The 21753-nt window shown below is 40.5% G+C and overlaps 1 pseudogene; it reads right to left on the minus strand.

The window, feature by feature from the left end:
- Positions 1–502: 502 nt before the first annotated feature.
- Positions 503–21753, minus strand: LOC110349449 (PEST proteolytic signal-containing nuclear protein pseudogene; annotated as a pseudogene).

The raw sequence follows: 21753 nt of genomic DNA on the forward strand, positions 1-21753 counted from the left end.
AGTTAATTTACGAGTAACTGCTGACAGTTTAAATAGACAGTCATTTTTTGCTTCCCTCTTAATGTGCTAATAGTTGTGTCTAAAAAAGTACACAATTCTTAAAAAGGTACCATTTCTGATTTCTTTATTGCAGTAACCTTTGGAAACTAATCACATGAAACTACAAAATTAGCAAATGTCTTGAAATCTGTATATAAAACAAAAATTACCTCCAATTTCAAACTCTCACTTATTAGTGTACCACTCAATCTTTAAAAAATGAAAAAAAACCCCCCAAAAGTAGTCATATACCATTCTTTAAAAAAGGAAACTGTTCCTTTTAACTTTACACCCACCCCACACCCCAATTCAGAAAAGACTGGGCGTGTTCAGGGCGGTATGGCTGTAGACTGGTTTTTTTTTTTTTTTGGTACCAGGGATGGAACTCAGGTCCTTGTGCTTGTGGGGCAGGTGGCAGAACCACTGAGCTAAATCCCTGGCCCCCCAATTCAAAACACATCATTTAATTGTCTTGGTCGTGGACATTTCCAAGATGAGATTTTACATTTCATTCCCATGTATCAGAAAACCCATGCTTTCCTTTATTGAAAGAGTTTGGTCTGGCTGATGTTGGTACATCCCTTCCAATATTCTTCATCCTCATCTTTGCTTCTGGAGGCATTTCCTCTGGTTCACAATCTTCATCTTTATGAAAAGCCGCTCCTACTGAAAGGGTTTTTGGAGCAAGAGTTGGAATAGTTTGTTTAGGCTTACTTGACCCAAGTTTGAAAGTTATGGCTGATGCTTTCTTTGTTGTCTGACTACCTATGGGAAATCCAAACCTGGAGATCTTTGTAGGCTTTGTGGGGAGGTTTGCAGCTTCTTCAGCTGATCGCTTCTCAGCACTGGGAGTGGAACTTTCCCCTCCATCATTACTCGGGCAGCTCCAACTCGATTTGGCTTCTCAGGCTTCTCCTCTCCCGCCTTTCCGTCCGCCACTTTCCCAGCTGTCACTTTCCCAACTGTGGCCTCCCCTGCAGTCACGCCAAGACCCAGCAGCCTTTTAATTTAATGTGATCCCATTTTGTTGATTCTTGGTATTATTTCATGTGTAACTGGGGTTACATTCAGAAAGTCTTTGACTACAACTATGTCTTCAAGAGTTGTACCTATTTTGTCTTCCAGAAGATTGTTTTTGTTTTAAGATTTCAATCTTTGATCCATTCTGATTACTAGTTCACAGAGATGTGAGTCTAGGTTCAATCTTCAGCATGTGAACAGCCAATTTTCCCAGCACCACTTGTGAAAAAGGGTATTTTTTGGGCCGGGGATTTAGCTCAGTGGTTCCAGCACCTGCCTCACAAGCACAAGGTCTTGAGTTCGATCACTGGTACCAAAAAAAAAAAAGTGTTTTTTCTCTAGTGAAAGTATTGATCAGCCCCTTTGTTAAAGATAAGATAACTGAGTCTGCCTGGAGATGTTTCTGCGTCCTCTATTCTGTTCCACTGATCCACAAGTCTATTCCCCCCTCTCCAATACCGTGTTGTTTTTAATCACTGTAGCTTGAAGTGTAACTCGAAGTCTGGGATTGTGATGCCCCCTGCCTTGCCCTTGTGGCTCAGAAATGCTTTTGCTATTCTAGGTCTCTTGGTTCCATATGAATTTTAGGATTGTGTTTTCTAGTTCTGTGAGAATGCTGTTGGTATTTTGATTGGTATTGTATTAAATCTGTATAACAGTTTTGGAAGTATGGCCATTTTCACTATATTGATTCTGCCTATCCAGGACCTGGGGATATCTTTCCATTTTCTGATATCCTCTTGATTTCCTTTTTCAGAGTACTGTAATTTTTCTTTGTAAGGGCTTTCATTTCCTTGGTTAGATTAATTCCTAAGTATTTCATTTTCTTTTTTATATTAATAATCAGAAGGAACATTTTATTAACCTTCAGAGTTTTAAAAAGTGCACTCGTACATTTTTTTGTACCTTATGCCACTGAAATGGATGTTCAATAATTACCACCCCCTTTTGTGGTACTGGAGATTGAAGCCAAGTCCTTTGCCCTCAGCTATACATTTTTTTGATGCTATGGTGAAAGGTGTTGTTTCCCTAACTTCTCTCTTGGTGAGTTTATTGTTGGTGTACAGGAATGCCATTGATTTTTGTGTGTTGAGTTTGTACCTGTCTATGCTACTGAATTTGGTTATTAATTTTAGGAGTCTTTTGGTGGCATTTTTGGAGTCTTCTATGTAGAGGATCATGTCGTCTGCAAATAATGAGAATTTAACTTGTTCCTTTCCATTTTTTCTCTTGTCTAATTGTGCTGGCTAATGTTTTGGGAATTATATTGATTAGGAGTGGTGATAGTGAACATCCTTGTCTCGTTTCTGACTTTAGAGGGAACATTTTCAGCTTTTCTCCATTTAATATGATGATTGGTATGTCATAGATAGCTTTTCTTAGATTGAGAGGAAGACCTTATATACTTATTTTCTTCATTTTTTTCATCATGAATGAATGTTGGATTTTGTCAAATGCTTTCTCTGCATCTATTGAGATAATCATGTGGTTTTTGTTCTTGCTTCTGTTTATTTGGTGTATTGCATTTATTGATTTGCATATGTTGAGCCATCCCTACATCCCTGGAGTGAATTCTACTTAGTTATGGTATACGATCTTCTGATGATTTGCTGTATTCTATTTGTCAGTATCTTATTGAGGATTTTTGCATCTATATTCATTAAAGAGATTGGCTTCTAGTTCTCATTTTTGATTGGGTCCTTTTCTGGTTTTAGAATCAGGGTAATGCTTGCTTCCAAGAATGACTTTGGGAGTACTGCATCCCTTTTGATTTCATTAAAAAGTTTGAGGAGTATTGGTATTAGATCTTCTCTAAAGGTTTTGTAGTGTTTGGCAGTGAATCCATTGGGATCTGAGCTTTTCCTAGTTGGTAGTTTGTTTATTACTTCTTCAATTTCATTGACTGATATTGGATGATTTAGGATTTTTATATCTTCTTGGTTTTGGGCTGGGGATTTAGCTCAGTGGTGCCGCCGCCTGCCTCACAAGCGTGAGATCCTGAGTTCGATCCCCAGTACAAAAAAAGAAAATGTAGTTCCATATCTTCTTGGTTCAGTTTTCTTAGTTCGTATGTATCTATGACTCTATCCATTTCTTCTGAATTTTCCACTTTGTTAGGGTACAGGTTCTCAGAGCAGTTACCAATGATCTGGATTTTGGCAGACTCTATTGTGATTTAGCCTTTTTCATTCCTAATTGCATGGATTTGGGTATTTTCTTTCCTTATTTTATAAGATTGGCTCAGGGTTTATCTATTTTATTTAATCTTTCAAAGAACTCTTTGATTCATTGATTCTGTGTATTTTTTTAAGTTTCAATTTCATTAATTTCTGCTTGATTTTTATAATTTCTTTCCTTATACTAGCTTTGGATTTGGATTGTTTTTATTTTTCTAGGACCTTGAGGTGGATCATTAGGTTACTTATTTGAGGTCAGTCTCTCTCTCTCTCTCTCTCTCTCTCTCTCTCTCTCTCTCTCCTCTCTCTCTCTGGTGAAACAGGGTCTAGCCATGTAGTTCAGACTGGCCTTGAACTCACCATGGAGCCCAGGCTGGCCTTGAACTCATGGCAATCCTCCTGCCTCAGCCTACTAAGTGCTAGGAGTATAGGTATGCACCACTACACCTGGCTTTTTGTTATTTGTTTGAGACATGGTCTCACTATGTAGGCCATGGTGGCCTTGAAATCACAGGGGATCCTCCTGCCTCAGCCTCCGGAGTGCTAGGATTACAGGTGTGTGCTACCATGCCCAGCTCTCAGTCTGTTTCTCTGATGTAGGCATTTACTGGCTATTAACTTCTCTCTTAGGACTGCTTTCATTGTGCCCCATGGTTTCTGGTATGTTTTACTGGCATTATCATTTGATTGCAGAAAATAATTTTTTTCTTAATTTCATCTTTGACTCATTGATTATTCAAGAAGTTATTGTTTAATTTCCATGTGTTTGCATAGTTTCTGTGGTGTCTTTGCCACTGTTTTCTAGTTTCATTGCACTATGATCTGATAATAGGCATGAGATAATTTTAATTCTTTTGTATTTACTTAAGCATGCTTCCTGGGCTAGTATGTGGTCTATTTTGGAGAAAGACCCTTGTGATACTGAGAAAAATATGTATTCTGTTGTTGTTGGCTGGACTAGTCTGTAGATATCTATTAAGTCTATCTATTGGTTGTTTTTTGTTTGTTTGTTTGGTACAGGGGATTGAACTCAGGGGATCAAACTCAGGACCTCACCAGGCAGGTGCTGTGCCACTGAGCTACATCCCTGGGGAGTCTATTTATTTGAAGGTTTGGCTCAACTCTAGTATTTGTGTTGATTTTTTTGGTCTAGTTTATCTATTTGTGACCTCAATTTGTATTGAGGCCCCCCATTACAATTGTATTGGTATTTATCTGATTTTTTGTGTCTATGAGCGTTGTTTTTTTTTAATTTTTATTTTGTTTTGTTTTTTGAGACAGGATTTCCCTTTGCAGTTCAGGCTGTCCTTAAATTCACTATGTAGCCCAGGCTGGCTTTGAACTCACAGCAATCCTCCTGCCTCAGCCTCCCAAGTGTTGGAATTATAGGCATGTGCCACCATGCCCAGTTTAGTGTTTGTTTTATGAAGTTGTGTGTGCTGGTATTTGGTGCATATATATTTATTGTTAACTCTTCCTGTTGAATCATTCCCTTAACTGACATGTGGTGACTTTCTTTGTGTCTTCTGATCAGTTTTGTCTTGAAATCTACTTTGTCTGAAATTAGGATAGCTACGCCTGGATGTTTGTGGGTTCCCATTGCATGGAATATTGTTTTTCATGATTTTATTTTTAATTTGTGAAATTCTTTTTGAATTAAATGTGTTTCATGTATACTGCATATTGTTGGGTTTTGTTTCTTGATCCATTCTTGAACGTATGTCTTGACTGGGGAATTGAGACCATTCACAGGGAGTTATTCCTTTTTTTTTTTTCTTTTTTTTTGGTACTGGGGATTGAACTTGGGACCTTGCACTTGTGAGGCAGGCCCTGGAACCACTGAGCTAAATCCCTGCCCTACAGGAGAGTTATTACTAGCAGCACAGTTTTTTTTTTTTTTTTTTTTGTTACTGGGGATCGCACTGGGGTCCTTGGCTTTTGAGGCAGGTGGCGGAACCACTGAGCTAAATCCCTGGCCCTGGGAGAGTTATTACTGAAAGATATTGACTTATTTTTCTACTGCTGATCATTTTTTTCTTTTTTCTTTTTCTTTGCTGCTCATCCCACCAGATATATTCATTCTTTTTGACTTATTGGCATTGTTGGCTTTATTATCTCTTTCTAGACCATCCTTGAGAACTTTCTGTAATGCTAGTTAGGTGGTCATAAATTTCTTAAGGTATTCTTTCTCATGAAAATACTTCATTTCTCTGTCAAATTTGAAGGAAAGTTTTGCAGGATACATAAGTCAGGGCTGAAAGTTGTTGTCTTTTGGGGCTTGAAACACTTCACTTCAAATCCTCCTGGCCTTAAGGTTTGTGTTGAGAAGTCTGCTGAAATTTTTTTTTGTCAGAGTCTTGCTATGTAGTTCAATCTGGGTTTGAACTCACTATGTACTCCAGGATGGCCTTGAACTCACACAGATCCTCTTGCCTCAGCCTCCCAAGTGCTGGAATTACAGGCATGCACCACCACGCCTGGCTATTTTTGTTTGTTTTTTGAGACAGGGTCTTGCTGTGTAGTCCAGGCTAGCCTCGAACTCATGACAGTGCTACTGCCTCAGCCTTCCAAGTGCTGGGATTACAGATATGTGCCACCACATCCAGCTGTTTAGTTATATCTTCTGTGATCCTGCTGAATATCTCTTAGATCTGTTTTCTAAACTCCTCTGCTATCTTTTTGAGTAATTCAATGTGTGGCTTATGCTGTTCTTCTCCTGGAAGCCCCCTAGATTAGCTTTTGGTGAATTAGAAGTTTTGGGAAGCATTTTTTTGTCTTGTTTTCTCATGTTTCTTTTGTTCTTTGTTTGTTTTGTTTTGTGCTGAGGTTTGTGAACACTTATTGTGTAAAGACTTTGTTGTTGTATAGAGATCTCTTTAGTTAATTGCTTTTCAGTTATATACTTTGGGCATGGCTAACTATAGTCCTTTGCCTCAGCCTCAGGTTTCAACTGCCTTGGTTAATTTTGGAAGGGGGGATGCAGTATAATTGGCCCAACACTGAGTTCTCTGGGAATGTAGTCTAGTGTTTTTTTTTTTCCAGTACCAGGGATAGAACTAAGGACCTTGCGCTTGCTGTGGGACTGCTTAGCTACTTCCCTGGCCCTGTCGTCTAGTATTGTTAATGTCACAAAGGTAATCTGAGTGTTGCCTTACAGAGAAAAATCCATAATATATTATACACAGCTAAGTTACTATAGACTCCTAAGTAGAAATATTTCCTGCTTTTTTTTTTCTTTTCCTACTTTTACTTGGCCCATACCCACTCTGGAAAACCTGTTTCTTTTCCTACCTCTAATGAAACTGTTCCCATTTGTGCTCCTCTTGACCAATTCTTTGCTCAGGTCAAAAAGAATTTAGAAAGCATCTCCAGAAAGACACTCCAGCACCCCAAAATCTGATAACAATGTATTTGGTTTAGCCAGCCAAGAGAGTAGGTAAGGCCCTTTGGGCACTTTTGTTTTGTTTCTCTCTAAAATGCCAAGAAGGATTTTTTTTCCTCTTTCCCTGCCTCTCTCCCCTATGTGGGAAGGGGAGGGGGAGCATGTGACCTCTGTGTTTTTTTTTCTCTTAGCCTGTAAAAGGCCTACAGCCTTCCTTAAGTTTATCTTCCCTTTTCTTTTTCCTGTTTGTGGTCACCCTGCGGATATAAGTTAAAAAGCTAGAGAGCCTGTTTTAATGCCCTTCTGTCCTCGTATTTCTGTTCTCCATGAAACTTTGCTCACCTCACTCTTTTGGGAAAAATAGCCTTTTTGGGGGGTACTGGGGATTGAACTAGGGACCTTGCACTTGCGAGGCAGGTGGTGGAACCACTGAGCTAAATCCCCATTCTGGAAAAATAGCTTTTTGTAATTTGGTAGCCTGCTGGAGTAGCTGCCTACCCATTTATTCCTTTTTGTGCTCAGAGTCTTGTCTGTGTGTTTTTGCAAGATGGCTGTTTCTTTCTTAGGGTGCTATCTCAGTCAGGGTCACCATCTTATCTCATCACACGACTGGCCACCTTTTGTCTTGTCACATGGCTGGGCGTCATTTTGGGTCAGTCACCACCATGTTTCTTTCTAGATCCCTTATTTCTTCTAATACAGTGCAGGTATTTTAGAAATATATGCCTGTTTGCCTGAGCAGAACAAAAGAACAGCCAGTAAAGCTTAACTCAAGTGACTGTGAGTTGTTCTGAGGATTTTAAAAGGTTTCTTTCTTTCTTTTTTTTTTTTGGTACTGGGGATCGAACTCAGGTCCTTGAGCTAGTTTTTTTTTCCTTGAAAAAGAAGTTTCTGTCTCTATGGCCTTAAACAAAGTCACAATATTTTTACTATTAGGCTAAATGCAAGCTCAAGTGACTCCATCTTGCTTCAGTAGAGCCATCAAGTGGCTCAACAGTGGCTGAGGGAATCCCATTGAGGTGTGGGGGGAGGGAAAGAGATGCCACCCTGATCTCATAGGAGTTTCAAAGGATTAGGTACAGCCATCAAGTGGCTCAACTCCCTCTCTCTAAGGAGTTAATAGAGACATAATAGGTCCCAACAGAAAGACAAAAAGCCCTCAATAGGGCTTTCTTCTATGCTTTTATGAAAGATGCTGGCATTATCCTAGCTTTAGACAGAGACATCTGTCTAGTGAATACTTGAGTCTCACAAGGGATGGATGCTTTGTGGGCTTATCAGGTCTCCTTCTGCATGGGATGCCATCTTAAGGATCTGAGACCTAGTTGTTTCTCTCTATTGGCCCCAAGATGAGCCATGAGGTACTTAATGAACCATGCCTTGCAGATTTCAGATTTTGCCACTAGGTTGTATTCTTAATCAGTGGGAAAAGTTTGATCCTGCCAGTTTGAAAAAGGAATAGCTTATCTACGATGGCAACATGGTTTGGGTTCAGCATGTACTAGGAAATGGCAAGAGACAGGTACAGGATGGCATTTTTTTTTTTTTTGAGACAAAGTCTCTTCTATGAGGCCGGGGATTTAGCTCAGTGGTTTCGCCGCCTGCTGCGTAAGTGCAAGGACCTGAGTTCGATCCCTGGTACCAAAAGAAAAAAATAAAAGAAGAAAGTCTCTTCTATGTAGTTCAGGCTGGCCTGAACTCACAGTGATCCTCCTGCCTCAGCCTCCCAAGTGCTGGGATTACAGGCGTGCACCACCATGCCCAGCTGGGATGGCATTTAAACTATGAGACTATTTTTCAGTTAAATTGTTTCTGCTTAGGGTCAGGGGTTTAGCTCAGTGGCACTGCACCTGCCTTGCAAGGGCAAGGTCCTGAGTTCAATCCCTGCTACCAAAAAAAAAGTTTCTGCTTAAAACATAGAAGATAGAGTGAAATCCCTTTTATTCAGGCCTTTGTGACCCCTTAATATCAGGAAAAGCCCACAGTATGGGCTTTCTTTTTCTCTTTCTTTCTTTATATAGAGTGGCCTCTGAGGTAGAAAGAGATGATCCTTTGATGATCCTGTCCTCAGATCCCCACCTGTCTCTTGGAGAGGGGGGAGAATGAGTCTCTCCCATCTGTTTAATGAAGAGACTAACTTGCCCTAGGAACCTCTGCTCAAAGAGAAGAGCTAATAGCTCTTGTTTAGGCATTGCTATTAGAAAAAGCAAGAAAATATATCTATATCTATATCTATCACACAGACTCCAGGTATACTTTTCTGGTTCTACATGCTCATGCAGCAATCTGGAAAGAAGCTTGCTGACTAATAAGCAATAATCTGTAAAACACAAGCAGGGAATTCTACAACTCTTAGAGGTAGTCTATCTTCCCGAGCAGGTTTCTGTCATTCATTGCAAAGGATCCCAAAGAGACACATCTAAGGTCTTTCTGGGAGTGCAAAAGGCTGATAGGGAGGCAAGAAGGATAGCCTACAGCCCCTCAAGACCCTAACCTTATTCCCAGTTCCTGAGGAACCATTCTGGTCCTTCCTCAAGGGATACAGTGAAAAGCTATAAAAATCCTACATGGGAAATTGTCACTAGAATTTTCACAGGACTAAGAAGAAATCTATTCCTAGGAACCTCTCAAAGACCTGAGGTACCTCTTCAGAAAGCAAGACTCTAGTATTGCTCTGGATGCAGGTAAGTAGTCACTAATGACCCTAATTCACCACAGCTTAAATGGGTGCCTGTATTGAGACTAGTGTTTTTAATTAGATCCATTATGTGGGTAGTCTTGGTAAGGCTATGGCTCTCAGGCTCTCGATAATTTATCTAACCTCTCTTTGCCATACTTTGTCCTCTACAAGATGTGTGGAAATCTGAATTGCTCCTCATATTGGGTTCTACATCCCCAGCATAACAATGAACTTACTCTCTTTCTTCCACTGAATGGATAGCTCAACAGTCACTAACTCTTTTCTCATTGTCTTCTGACAGGTTTTTTTTTTCAACCCAGCCAGTGAGCCACAACACACTAAGGTAGTTGGAGAGCACATAATTCCCAGTAGGTAGGGTCTATAGCCCCTACAGCTGGAGTAAGCTATAGAAGACAGAGACCGGCACTCCCTCAGCACCCCATAAATAATTATGGCAATTTGTGTCTCTCAGCGGGAAATGAGACAGGAGATTGGGCATGGCAGAGCTGGCTGGGGAAGTAGGTGTGACCTGTTAATCACAAAATCCCAGAACACATGCACAGAACAGTTTCCAAAGTCCTGCACTTGAATTTCTCATGAGGACTTGAGCATGTTTTTGATAAGATGGCCTAGACCTGAAATCAGCCTAAGAAGTGGGTGATACAAAAAGGACAGTCATCACTGAGTTTTTGCCACTGTGTCCACCCTCATGCTGTAGGGTGTACTTTTCCTATTTTAACTCTGTCCAAACTCTCTCTGTAGAGCCTTTTTCTTTTCCTACCTCAAATAAAACTTCGCTACTGTTAAAAAAATTGAATGTTGACATACCAAAAGAACCAATTATGTACCACCCACAATCCTAGAGAAGAAATCCACAATTATGGTATAAACATTAAGACAACCCAGGTATTAATTTACAGCTAATATGAACTAAATGTGACAGCTATATCTCCACTAATAGAAAATAATTCAACAGTAATTTTATAGAGTTAACTGTCTAAATATTAATAAAGGCTAGTGGCTATACTATTAAAGATACAGGGGGTTGGGAACAGTGGAATGCGGAAGAAAAATTTTAAACCTTACATTATATGAAATGAGAAGGTGGAGAGAGAATTGGTATAAAGGATCCTATTGAGGAGCAGAAGGGTGTTTATAGACTTAGGTAAAGGTAACAAAAAACTGACAAGAAATAGAAGACAAAAGAAAAAGAGAGAGGAATACAGAAGATTATGTGGGGGAGTAAAAATAAGAGAAAAAATTAAAGGGAAAAAAAGGAAGAAGAAAAAAATAAAGAGAAAAAGGAAGTTAAAAAAAAGAGATAAGAAGCAAGGAAAAAAGACAAAGGACTGAGTTTGATCCCTGGTACTAAAAAAAAAAAAAAAAAAAAAAAGAAAAAAGACAAAGGAAAATTCCCCAAACTGGTAAAAAATAAAGAGGAGCCAGGGATTTAGCTCAGTGGTTCTGGCTCCTGCCTCACAAGCGCAAGGTCCTGAGTTCAATCCCTGGTACCAAAAAAAAAAAAAAGGAATATAGCTTAGTGGTGGTACACCTGTCTGGCAAGCGCAAGGCCCTGAGTTTGATCCCTAGTACCAGAAAAAAAAAAAAAAAAAGAGAAAGAAGAAAAAAGAAAGAAAATAAAACAATAAAGAAAAAACCAATAATACCCCCCTAAATAAATAAATTTCGATGTAATTCTGAATGTCTGCTTTTCTTATGGGACCTACAATTTTGGGGTAGTATCCAAAATCAAGATGTGTCCCTGCTTACAGTCAGAAGGCAGTCAGACCCTGGATCTGTGTTGGATTCAGGCACCAGCAGGCATAGGATCAGGGTGAGGTGCCAATGCTGCACTTTCAAATCCAGAGCAATTCAGCCTGGGTTGGCCTCTGGCTGTGGAGGTGGGGCCTATGTCCTTTAGCTCAAAGCCCTGACCATAGCTTCCTGACCTCAGCTGTCCCTTGGTTGTCTCACCCTGTCACTATGGGAGCATAACATGAGGATCCCTGAAGTAAAACCATCCTGTGGCTGCTGAGTCTCAGGTTCAATCAAACCTTCCCTGGAATGGTGTCTGGCCAAGCCTTCTCTCCAGGAATATGGTGGGCACTTGGACTGGAGTTATTCACCAGCTGTGCCTGTTGAAGGACTCACATGGGAGCAGAGTCCCAGACTCTTCCTGCAGCACACAGAACTTGTGTCTCTTCTAACACTGTGTTTCTCCCTGAGGCCCTCTGGAGTCTCTGGCTTTCATTTTGTCTCCATAGGTTCAGTCTCCCTTTCCCATGAGCTGGAAGCCAGGGAGAAAGTACAGACTGTCTCTTTCCTTCTCCACTTTGTGTTCTGTAGAAGAGACATTTTAATATGAGTCTCTAAATGGCAGTGTTTCTCATTCCACCAGAGACTAGTGGAACAGATGAAGACCATTAGAGAATCCAAGCAGGCATCTGGGACTGCTGGCTGGTCCCCTTCACATGCAGGTAGCTTCCTTGAGTACTGGAGGCCTCAACCACCAAGAGAGGGACATATGTTCAAGGAGTGAGTCTCTGAAAACACAGACTTCACAGTATTCATCTCAGTGTCTCACCTGCCCAGTTGGTGGACTCTGGATGGGTCTCTGTCATTGAACTTCTCACACTGTTAACATGGGTTTCACTGCCCCACTCAGTGGCTAGGTGGCTAAAGACAGGAAGCTCTTTTTAGATCTGGCTGCTGGCTGCCCAGCACTCAGTAGGTGCTCACCAAGTGAATTTAACTCAGTTTCTCTCTTTTCTCTCCAATTAAATAAAATTAAGGAAGTTTCCACTGTATTCTGCTTCAAAAAGGGGGAATTCCAGGTGTGGTGGTGCAGGCTTGTAATCAGAGTACTGTGGGAGGCTGAGGCAGGAAGATGGCAAGTTCAAACCCAGCCTGGGCAACTTAATGACATAGACTCTGTCTCAAAAAAAAAAGTCTGGGGAGGTAGTTCAGTCCAAAGGCCCTGGAGAGAGATAGAGATAGATAGAGAGAGAGAGAGAGAGAGAGAGAGAGAGAGAGAGAGAGAGAGAGAGAGAGATTTGCTCCTTTTCCCATATGCTATTTTATAGCTATGTGATTTCCTTTAGGTTGTATCTTAATTGGACAATCTACACTCCACAGAGGAAAGGTGCCTTCCCCACTTCTGATCAACTGAGTCAGAGTCTCCAGGAGTGGGGTCTGACCATTGGTGTTCATGTGATCAGTTTCTGCAGTGATCCTGATGTGCAGCAGTGACTGAGAACATGTGGTCTAAAAGCATCTTTTCAGCTCTGTCAAATAAGGGAGAAACTGTGGTGAGGTAGGGGGAAGCGTAGGGGAAGCGTAGGGGAAGAGAGGGGACTGGGGCTCCAGATATAATTCACAACTTCCTGTAGGCCTAAGTTGCTGGCTTTGTCTTCTGAAGGATGAAGATGATGGTGGTTAGTGTTGAAACGATCAGTGTGCTTAGCACAGGGCAAGGGTGTGTGATGGTGAGTTCTATGTGTCATTTTGGCTAGGCTGTGATAGCAGGTGTTAGTCTTGCTATGAAGGCATTTTTTAAAAGATATGATTAACTTTTAAACCAGTAGACTTTGAATAGAGCAGATTACACTCCATAATATGGGTGGGGCTCATTAAACCACATGAAGACCTTAACAGAAATGATTATGGTCCCCTAAAAAGGACATTTCTGTCCCAGAATGTGCAGTCCTTTTGGGCCTGGCATCCATACTGTTTTGGTGCTAGGCCGATGAAGCTAGAAACCTTAGTCCCAGGTCATGGGTGAAGCCTGTGGTCAGCCCACCTGGGCATCCTCAGGATAAGTGATTGAAACAGGTGCCCTGAGTCTTTCCTGTCTGTGAGTGCTGTGGGTCCCCAGCATTAGGTCTGTCATCAGTGGCTTCAGTCTCTGTCTGCAGAGTACAAGGCCTCCATTCATTGCAAAACTGCCTTCCCTTCAGGTGCTTCCAGGGGTCTTCAGGAATGCTTCAGAGTCCTCACAGTGTGTCTCTCACCTTCCTCTCTGGGCTGCCCAGCCTCCCTATAGAATTTGGCCACCTGTGAAGCCATTTGAAAGTGGTGACACTTCTTTGCCATTGCTGCCCGGGTCTTTGTGGCTCTTTTCCTGTCCAGGGGCATCTGCTATGATACTGCGACCCTGACCATCCAGGGACTTCATATAGTTGTGCGCCCCCTGCAGCCAGGCTGCTGTATGGCCCCTGTAAAGGTGGGAGGATGCCCTCCCCTTGCTCAGAGTTGCACCTGTTTACCTGGGCAGCGATGCGGTGCAACCTGTGGTCCTGGGGCTCTTAGGAGCCTCTTGAGGAGGACTCTTCTGCCTCAGTCTGCGGCTTCCCTTTTTATAACACAGGTCTCATATATTGGTCAGAAGTCTGTGGACTGCAGGTTGGAATCAAGTTGCTTATGTTTTTTAAAAAATAAATTTTATTTTATTTTATCCCATTCTCCCCTCAAATCCCCTCCCCTCCCTATGTACAAAAGCTTTGTTTCCATTTTATCCTTGTATTTTCACTTATTTCTTGTCCTTTCCTTCCTTTCTCCCTCCCTCCTCCCTTGTTCCCCTTCCCATTTCCCAACGTCTATTATCCATTTCAGTCCTTATTTCCACTTTCAGCTTCACACAACAGAGAAACAATGCAGTATTTACACATGTGTGTCCAATTTATTTCTCTTAGGAGTATGGTCTCAAGGTGCATCCATTTAGCTATAAATGTCTGAAGCTCATCCTCCTTTATGGTAGAGTAGTCCTCCATTGTATAAAGAGAACCCCACATCTTCTTTATCCACTTGTCAGTTGATGGGCATTTGGGATGTTTCCAAGGTTTAGCTATTACACACTGTGCTGCTAAGAACATGGGTGTGCATATATCACTGTGGTAAGATGCTTTTAATTCTTTTGGGGAGATACCAAGAAGAGCTATACCTGGGTCAAATAGAAGCTCTAGTTTTAGTTTTTTGAGAAATCTCCACAATGATTTCCACAGTGAAGTTGCTTATGTAAAAAGGAAGAAACAAAGGAAAGAAAGAGCTGGGCATGATGGTGCACTCCTATTTCCCAGCACTTGGGAGGCTTCGAGAGGGGCTGGGAGGGAGGGAGAGAGAGGGAGAGAGGGGGGGAGAGAGGGAGAGAGGGGGGAGAGAGGGAGAGGGAAAGAGAGAGGGGGAGAGAGGGAGAGAGGGAGAGAGAGGGGGAGGGGGAGAGGGAGAGAGGGAGAAGGAGGAGCGTTATTTGTTTTTTATTTTTTAAGTCAGGGTTTCAATATATATTCCAGGCTGGCTTTAAACTAACTATATACCTCAGTCTGGCCTTGCACTCATGGTAATTCTTCTGCTTCAGCCTACTAAGTGCTGGGATGACAGGAGTGTGCCACTATGCTCAGAAGGAAGGAGGGAAGGAAGGAAAGGGGGGAGGGAGGGAAGAAGGAAGAAAATAAAAGATGGAAAGAAGGAAAGAAAGGAAGAAAGAGAAAGAAAGAAAGAAACCCAGTTGTCACTGAAAATACACAGCAAATCTTCAAGTATGGCTGGATTCAGGAGCTCAAATCATGTCAGAACTCAATCTCTCTTCTATCCTTTGTGTTGGCTTTATTCTGAGGCATAATTTCCACACTTCTGTACTCTCAAAAGTTTCAGGTTTATTTCTTTCCTACGGCTATTGATGTTAGTAGAAAGAGAACTTCTTTTTGCCTTTAGTCCCTAAAAAAATTCTGGAATTGAGTCTTTTTGGCTTAATTCACTCCCTGACATGAAGCAATCTCTGTGAAAGATGGGGATAAAATATAAAAATACACAGCCAGGTGCAGTGGCCCATGCCTGTAATCCTAGCCACTCAAGAGGCTGAGGCAGGGCCGGGGATTTAGTTCAGTGGCACCGCACCTGCCTTGCAAGCACAGGTCCTGAGTTCAGTCCCTGGTAGCGCACACACACACACAAAAGGCTGAGGCAGCAGGATCACAAGTTCAAACCCAGCTTGGGCAACTTAGCAAGACCTATTCTCAAAATAAAAATAAAAAGGGCTGGAGATCCAACAATATGCTGCATACAAGAAAAACACTTAATTCAAAAGGAAACTCATAGACTGAAAGTTAAAGGGTGGAAAACAATACTCCATGCGACAGGAAACCGAAAAAAAGCAGGAGTAGCTATCCTCTTTGCAGACCAAGTAGATTTCAAACCAACACTGATTAAGAGAGATGAAGAAGGACACTACATCCTTGTAAAGGGAAGAATCCAAGAGGAAGAGATGACAATCATAAATATCTATGCACCAAACACTAGTGCGCCCAACTATATAAAACAAATACTAACAGACATGAAAAATCATATATGCACTAATACAATTGTAGTGGGGGACCTCAACACCCCACTGTCACAAATAGATCAACTAGACTAAAAATAAGTACTGAAATACTAGAACTCAATTGAACTCTTGAACAAATGAACTTAACAGATGTTTACAGAGTCTTCCACCCCACAAAATCAGAATACACATTCTTCTCAGCTGCACATGGGTCATTCTCCAAAATAAACCACATACTCACACACAGAACATGTTTAAGTAAGTGCAAAGGAATTGAAGTTATCCCCTGTATATTATCAGACCATAGTGTGATGAAATTGGAGATCCATAGCAAAAGAAACTCAAAAAATTTCATAAACACGTGGAAATTGAACAACACACTTCTGAATAACCAATGGGTCACAGAAGAAATTAAAGAAGAAATCAGACAGTTCCTTCAATTAAATGACAATGACAATACAACATATCAGAATCTATGGGACACAATGAAAGCAGTCTTCTGAGGGAAATTCATAGCAGTGAATATGCATATTAGGAAAACAGAATGAGCCCAATTAAACAACCTGATGCTGCACCTCAAGCTTCTAGAAAAAGCAGAGCAGGACAACCCCAAAGCTCATACAAGGAAGGAAATTATAAAGATCAGAGGAGAAATCAATGCAATGGAGACTAAGAGAATGATACAAAAAAATCAATGAAGCCAAGAGTTGGTTCTTCGAAAGAATCAACAAAATTGACAAACCTTTAGTCAACCTTATCAGAAAAAGGAAAGAAAAGGCCCAAATCCATGCAATTAGGAATGAAAAGGGTGAAATGACAACAGACCCAGCAGAAATCCAGAGGATCATCAATACCTACTTCCAGAACCTATACGCCAATAAGATGGACAACACAGAAGAAATGGACAGATTCCTAGATACATATGAATTACCAAAGTTGAACGAAGAAGACCTAAAAATTCTGAACAACCCAATATCAACCAATGATATTGAAAATGTAATTAAAAACTTATCAACTAAGAAAAGCCCGGGCCCTGATGGCTTCACTGCTGAATTCTACAAGACATTTAGAGAGGAACTGCTCCCACTACTGTTTAAACTCTTCAATGAAATTGAAAGGGAAGCAATACTCCCAAATTCATTCCTGGAAGCAAGCATCACCTTGATCCCCAAAGCAGAGAAAGACCCAACCAAAAAGGAGAACTATAGGCCAATCTCACTAACGAACACAGATGCAAAAATCCTTAATAAGATAATGGCAAACAGAATGCAGAAGATCATCAAGAAGATCATACACCCTGATCAAGTGGGATTCATCCCAGGGATGCAGGGATGGTTCAATATACGAAAATCAATCAATGTAATACACTATATCAATAAAGCCAAGGACAAAAACCATATGATTATCTCCATAGACGCAGAAAAAGCATTTGACAAAATCCAACATGCATTTATGATAAAAATCCTACAAAAAATTAGAATAGATGGTCTCTACCTCAAACTAATAGAAGCCATCTATGAAAAACTAACAGCCAATATCATACTAAATGGTCAAAAACCGAAATCCTTCACACTAAAATCAGGAACAAGACAAGGATGTCCACTATCACCACTGTTGTTCAATATAGTTCTGGAAACATTAGCCATGGCAATTAGACAAGAGAAAGAAATAAAAGGAATAAAGATAGGAAATGAAGAAGTCAAATTGTCATTATTTGCAGATGATATGATACTCTATATAGAAGACCCCAAGAACTCCACCAAAAGTCTTCTAGACTTAATAACCAAATTCAGTCAAGTAGCTGGTTACAAGGTCAACACACAAAAATCAATAGCTTTCCTCTACACCAATGACAGACTCACTGAGTGAGAAATAGGGCAAAGAATTCCTTTCACAATAGCATACAAAAAACTGAAATACCTAGAAATCAACCTAATGAAAGAAATCAAAGACCTCTTCTCTGAAAACTATAGCACTCTGAAAAGAGAGATTGAAGATGATATGAGAAAATGGACAGACATCCCCTGCTCCTGGGTAGGAAGGATTAATATAGTGAAAATGGCCATACTTCCAAAACTGTTATATAGATTTAATGCAATTCCAATTGAGATTCCAGCAGCATACTTCATAGACCTTGAGAAAACAATCCAAAAATTCATTTGGAACAAGAAGAGACCTAGAATAGCAAAAGCAATTCTAGGTAACAGAGACATGGCAGGGGGTATCACAATCCCCAACCTGCAACTCTACTACAAAGCTACTGTGATAAAAACAGCATGGTACTAGCAAAGAAACAGACCTGAGGCCCAGTGGAACAGATTAGAAGATGCAGAAACAACGCCAGACACACTCAGCCATCTCATCTTCGATAAAGGAGCCAAACACCCTCACTGGAGGAAACATAGCCTCTTTAATAAATGGTGCTGGAAAAATTGGGTTTCAACTTGCCAAAGATTAAAACTAGACCTATATCTCTCACCATGCACTTAACTAAAATCAAAATGGATTAAAGATCTAAATATTAATATAGAAACTCTGAACCAGTTGGAACAGAGGTTAGGTAGAACCCTTGAAGACATCGGTGTAGGAAAAGATTTTATGAACAAAACCTCAGTTACCCATGAAGTAGCACAAACAATCAACAAGTGGGATCTCTTCTTGTTAAAAGGGTTCTGCACAGCAAGAGAAACCACCAGCAGTGGGAAGAGACAACCCACAATGTGGGAAAAAATCTTCACCTGCTCTTCCTCAGACAAAGGTCTACTATCTCGAATCTATAAAGAACTTAAAAAGATCAGATCTGCCAAATTTAAATACCCAATCCAAAAACGGGCATCTGAAATGAACAGACATTTCTCAGACAAAGAAGTAGAAATAGCAAATAAATACTTGAAAAAATGTTCAACATCACTGGTCATTGGAGAGATGCAAATGAAAACAATGCTGAGATTCCACTTCACTCCAGAAAGAATGGCTGCTATCATCAAATCAACCAATAACAAATGCTGGCGGGGCTGTTGGGAAAGAGGAACCCTGCTCCACTGCTGGTGGGAGTGTAGACTGATGCAAGCACTGTGGAAATCAGTATGGAGATACCTCAAAGAACTAGGACTGGAAGTCCCATTTGACTCTGCTATTCCACTGCTGGGGATCTTCCCCAAAGAATTAAAAGAATCATACCACAGTGATATATGTGTGCCCATGTTCATAGCAGCACAGTTTGTAATAGCTAAAACTTGGAAACAGCCCAAATGTCCATCAACTGGAGACTGGATAAAGGAAATGTGTTTTTTTTATAAAATGGAGTACTACTCAGCCATAAAAAATGAGAAATGAGAGACATTTATAGCTAAGTGGATGCACATTGAGGTGATACTCTTAAGTGAAATAAATAGGACACACATGTATAAATACCGAATAGTTTCTCTGGTGTGAGAAACTGAAAGTGTAAATAAGGACTAAATGTATAATAAGTAATGTGAAATAGGAAGAAAAGGGGCAAAGGGGAAGGAAGTGGGAGGGCTAGAGGAAAGGATAGAAGGGAATGGGATTAATATGAGAAAATGGAAAAATACGAACAAAATCTTTATAAATGGGAGGAATGGAGGGGTTGAAGGGAGGGCTGGGTAAGGGTGAAAAATAAGAACCAAGAGAGACTATGTAAAGGTGCAAATTTCCAGTGATGAATGTCATTATATTGTATACCTAAAATGTACCAATGATTAGAATGAATAATGGAAAATGTAAAATAGGAAGGAAAGGTCCAAAGGGGTAGGGGTAGTGGGAGGGGCAGGGGAAAGGAGAGAAGGGAAAGGAGAAATTCTGAGAAATGGAAAAAATGGAAATAAAGTCTTTGTAAATAGGGAAAGGTGGAGGGCGTGAAGGGAGGGCTAGGAATGGGGACAAAATAAGAACCAAGATGCATTATGTAAAGGTACAATTCCCAATGAGAAATGTAATTGTGTTGTATACCTACAATGTACCAATAAAAGAATTTAATTTAAAAAAAAAAGGGCTGGAGATGTAGCTCAGTACTCCTTCGGTTTAATCCTCAGCACTACACATTCATGTAGTGTGTGTATTTCTTTTTTTTTGAGAGGGCTACAGAAAAGCAAAAGAAACTCTAAGGATCTGTCCTTTAAGTGAGAGGTATCCCCCCATGTGTGTATGTGCATGCACATGCATGCAGGTGCGCACGCACACACACACACACACACACACACACACACACACACAGTTTGAGCCAGGCATGGTGGCACATGACTGTAGTCCTAGGTACTCTAGAGGCTGAGCCAGAATGATTGCTTGAGTCTAGGACTTTCAGCCAGACTGGGAAACAGAGCAAGACCCTATCTGAAAAAATATTTCAACATGAAATTGTCAATTTGCAGAGGGAGTTGGGGAGAAATCAGGCAGTCCAGGAGAGAGGGGGCCAGACTGCAGGAAGCCTCTAATCTCAATGGCAGTCTAATCTCCAGAACACAACTGAATCTCTTTTTCTTTCTCCAGTGAAACTTACAAACCACATTCATTTGAAAATACACATTTAACTTATTTGCTTCTAGCTATACAATGATTTAAAGACAAATAGAATATTCCAAGTAGAGAAGAACATTTGAAAATTGCTTAGCTTGTACATGCATTAATTTTGGTGGGTACATTTCCTCTAAGATTAGAGTGTTAGCTGCCTCCCTTACAGCCATCTCTCCTCTCTTTCTTCGTTAGAGAACCCTGATTTGTTCAGGAATGTAAGTAACTCCAAGTATCAGAGACCTGGCCTCCACTCTTTGGCAGATCTAGTCAGTGTGAGCCAGCCGTGACTCACCCCCACCTCCTCTTTCGGTACAGGCCCATGAGATAAATGGGGAGGATGCAGAGAGCTGAGAGAGCAATTCGGATACCTTAGAAAGAGCCAGAAAGAGATGGGTCCTTTCCCAGTTACACACTTTAAAATCTGTGATGCCTGCTACAGGAGGTGAAAGTTGGTAAGTAGGAGAGCTGGTGCCCAAGTCTTTGAGTGACTGTACCAATACCCTGGAACAACTAATCTTCGAATCTTCTCTTATCAGGCAACAAAGTACTCATTAAGTTCTTTTTATTTTTTAAGCCTGAAAGTATTGTAGTTGATGCAAAGATTTGGCCAGTTATTAATCACAGCTAGATTAATATAATCCTGAATTAAAAGAGATTTTTAGAGGTCAACCAGCCAATGCAATTTTACTGTAAATTTATACAGTGCCAAGAACATGAATATGGAATCAATTTCTGCCCCAGTGCTTCAATTTACAAGCTGGGAACCCTGCACAACTTATTTCATCTTAATCAGTCTTACTTTTCTTATGTGTTAAAAGAAAATAAAATGTAGTAGTGGGAATTAAGTGAGATAATGTATTATGCCTGGAACAACCTAGGCTACCAATAAAAAGTAGCTATTGTGGTTATTATCCAGATGAGAAAGCATGGTCTTTGCCTTCAGTATTACAATTACAGACTACAGGCAAGACAGCCATGAAATACAAAGTGAAACATGACAGATAAAACCCAGTCAAATCATATGGGTAAAGGGGATGTGCACTGTAAGTGTTCAGAGGCAAGAAAAGCTTAATGAGCAAAAGTGGAGTTGGGATTAAGGCTGATTTTTATAATGTTCTGAGTTTTTAACTTGCCTGCAAAACTATTGCCTACATAATCAAAAAATGATGAAAATAAACTGTGCACTCCTAATAAATAATTTAAGGAAAGAAATGATCAAATATCACACTGTCATTGCAATTTTTGTTTTATTGTAGTAGACAAGTTGGACACATCCTAAATGTGGGAGTTAAATAAAGTCACATCCACATGGCTGAATATCCTGCAGTTGTTAAATGGCTAGGAAGTATATAGCAACATGGAAAAATGAAAATCACTGCTTTGTTAGTGGTCAGACTTTGGACTACTGTTGGATTTCTGTCCTATGTGTAATTTGCCACGATTACTACAATATTGTTTGTGCAACAAACATTCAATGAAATAAAAGAAAATACGTGTGAAATTTGACCAGAGCATTGGGGGCTTTTGTGATGTAGTCTTTGTTCTGGTGGTTGTAGAGGTGTTTGGCTGTTTCTCCAAGGCCTGCAAGTCCCCCACACAATCGCAT

The sequence above is a fragment of the Heterocephalus glaber genome, unplaced genomic scaffold, assembly GCF_053883595.1.
Source record: "Heterocephalus glaber isolate CG9 unplaced genomic scaffold, H.glaber_assembly_v1.0 deba00001504, whole genome shotgun sequence".
Taxonomy (NCBI): domain Eukaryota; kingdom Metazoa; phylum Chordata; class Mammalia; order Rodentia; family Bathyergidae; genus Heterocephalus; species Heterocephalus glaber.